This window comes from Echinops telfairi, unplaced genomic scaffold (genome assembly GCF_000313985.2).
Source record: "Echinops telfairi isolate 266 unplaced genomic scaffold, ASM31398v2 ScPeMD7_7466;HRSCAF=8504, whole genome shotgun sequence".
In the NCBI taxonomy this organism is placed as follows: Eukaryota; Metazoa; Chordata; class Mammalia; order Afrosoricida; family Tenrecidae; genus Echinops; species Echinops telfairi.
The window spans coordinates 47,344-48,749 of NW_022111366.1; positions in this window are offsets into that span (position 1 = coordinate 47,344).

Sequence of the window (1,406 nt, forward strand, 5' to 3'; positions counted from 1 at the left end):
AATTTGGTTTTATCTCTCTAGAGAACCCTGTCTAACACACCAGTTTAATAGAAGAAAGTGTTCTTGCATTGAACAAGTATTGGAGTTAGAGGCCCAATGTTCATGGTAGCAGATGGACATTGAGTTAAGTGCTTTTCTATACATGTGAATCTTTTCTGAAACTTACTACCTATTCCTTTATGTTTGGGTCAGCATGTGTTCCTGCTGCAACCTTTTATAAGTTGTAACATTAGTTTGTAACATTAGTCAAGGAGCGTGTCTGGCTTCCTAGCACAAGTGATTCCAAATTCTTTATTTCTAAGGCTGCCATTTTCCTCTCGAGATCTGCTTTATAAGTAGAGAAGACATTGCCAACAAAGGTGTAGGCACTTGTGGGGGGAGGTCAGATGCACAGGCATTCCCCCCCTGAGGGCAATCAGTTGCCAAACTGCAGTGGGCCCTGCCCCCTGCCTCTGGGGACAATGGACAGGCTCCTGTAGGCGGAGTTTGCACCCTACTGATAATGGTTCCTATGGAGACCCAGAGACTACCCCCTCATTGCTGTGTAACCTATGGTGCAGCCCCTCCCTGTGACTTATGTCTCTACCTGTAATTAGTGGGCTGGCATGCCCCTAAAAGGTCTATAGGCTTGGGTCAGCAATATTGAGCTCTCTGACCTCTCTCTCTGACCCCTCTCTCTGGCTCCCCTCTTTCCCCCTTCTCCTCTCTTCCCCCTAGCCTTGTTCCCTTGCCCTCCTTCCCTTCCCCCTCTCTCCATGTGGACCACCAAGCTGGGTGGAGGTGAGCAAAGCTACCATGTAACTTGTCTATTATTGTCATATCTCTCATGCTCTCAATGACTTTAATATAACACTTATATATCTCAACCGTACAATTGTGCTTACTGAACCCGTGGGTAGTAGTAGCAGTGGGTGGGTGCTGGCCCCTCACCTCACCACCCCTCCCCTAAAAATTTAATTTAATACTACAGGCACTAGGTAATAGTATTTCTAGGCTCTCTCGTGACACAAAAAGACATATGCTTTGTGTGTTTGGTAACAGTTTATACTATTTTACATTTCAAACATAACACCAGGAGACTATCAATTTTTTCCTAGGCCAAAATTTTTTTAAGTCATTTTATTGGGGGCTCATACAACTCATCACAATCCATACATACATCAATTGTATAAAGCACATTTGTAAATTTGTTACCCTCATTTAAAAAAAAAAACTATTTTATTGAAGGTTCGTACAATTCTTATCAGTCCACACATACATCCATTGAGTCAAGCACATATGTACACCTGTTGCCCTCATCAATCTCAAAACATTTGCCCTCCACTTTAGCCCTCAATATCGTTTGCTCATTTCCCCCCTTCCTCCCCCCTCCCTCCTGAACCCTTCATAATTCATAAATTATTATA